Source organism: Mastomys coucha, chromosome X (genome assembly GCF_008632895.1).
Source record: "Mastomys coucha isolate ucsf_1 chromosome X, UCSF_Mcou_1, whole genome shotgun sequence".
Classification (NCBI taxonomy): domain Eukaryota; kingdom Metazoa; phylum Chordata; class Mammalia; order Rodentia; family Muridae; genus Mastomys; species Mastomys coucha.
This window is the reverse complement of record NC_045030.1, coordinates 1742747-1744260: the sequence shown is the minus strand read 5'-3', so window position 1 is coordinate 1744260 and position 1514 is coordinate 1742747.

The window sequence follows — 1514 nt, the reverse complement described above, 5'->3', positions numbered from 1 at the left end:
GAAGTAGGCTCTAATGCCAGTAAAGGAAAAAACTTGGTATAGAGGCAGGGTAAGCTGGCAAAGAACAAAAGCTTCCTTCTTCCATGTCCTTCCATGTCCAGTAGAAGTGTGTCCTAGTTGGAGGGGGGATTTGCCAGATCAAAAGATCTGGATTAAAGGCTTGTTTTTCTACCTCAAAGATCTGGATTAGAAGTGGATATTCTGACTTCAGATTTAGCAAGACCTCTCACGGTGTGTCCTCCATTTCTGGGTTTTAGTTAACACCAGATATTGTCAAGTTGATAACCAAGGATAGTCATCACAAGTCCACCCCTTGTCAATTGACACACAATCCTATTTCCTTATTTCACAATTAATTTTCAGATGAAAGCAATAACCAGGTCATAATAATGCCAAAACATGATATAACTAACTATCCCTTGTAGATCAGAAGATGCATTATAAATTTAGAATAGGTGGCAATGTCCCTTGAGGGATATCCTTTTAGTATTTGAAACTTAAGCATAATAAGCATTGATAGTCAATTAATTGATGTTATGTCACATGATAAAGAAAATTGAAGAAAGAAAACACAAATATCCGTACAAATGCATTTTTGACAAAATATGATGTAAACACTCATGTCAGTTATAATCCTCACTTCTGCAAATGGTCTCGTGGCCTTAGCTGGTATTTATAACTACCTTCCTCTACCACCCATTCTGTATTTTCTCCACCCTTTGCAAGCACCTCAGTGGGTCTTGGCTCTTTTCCTGGAGGAGTGACCCATACCTTCATTCACGAAGGGTCTATGCTCTTAGTCATCCTGCCTGAATTAGGCTATTGTAGTTTCCCATTGACTTTAATCACAGGATGCGGTAGCACCAATAGATGCCCTAAAGGATTTCCTGCACTCCAGACATAACTTTTCTAACCTCCATTGTGGAAAGCAATCCAATTTCCTCAATTTGGATCAATTACACCTCTTAACACTGTTATTCCTTTCTTAACCTGTTGGCTTAAGGGCATCAGAAAACCAAAGTGTCCAGGGGAAGTCTGAGATTCCAGTTCAATGGAATATTTGCTGTGGATCCTGGCTGGAATACTCCCTGCTCTGGAACCAAAACCAGAGCCACCAGAACTTCCTTTGAGGGAACTGGAAGCAAAAATTTTTCCAGTGAGTCACTATGGGTGACAGTGAATGTAACTATTCCCTTTTCCACACTTTGGTTCCTGGACCCATGGATCCTGGATTTGGGAAAAACCATACCATATGTTGAAAACTGATTTAAAGTATGTACTGCATTCTGGTGAATCCTACCCCAGCCCTCCAGGCTGCTGCATCCTAATTGGCTCTATAACTGGGTCTTCAAAGGGCCACATTTCTATCAAATTAGCTGCTTCAGGATGGTGGGCAACATGTAAGACCAGTGGATTCCATGATTGTGGGTCCACTGTCACACTTCTCTGGATATGAAGTGAGTTCCTTGGTCAATACTGTGTGGAATACCATGATGGTGGGTGGATAAGGCATT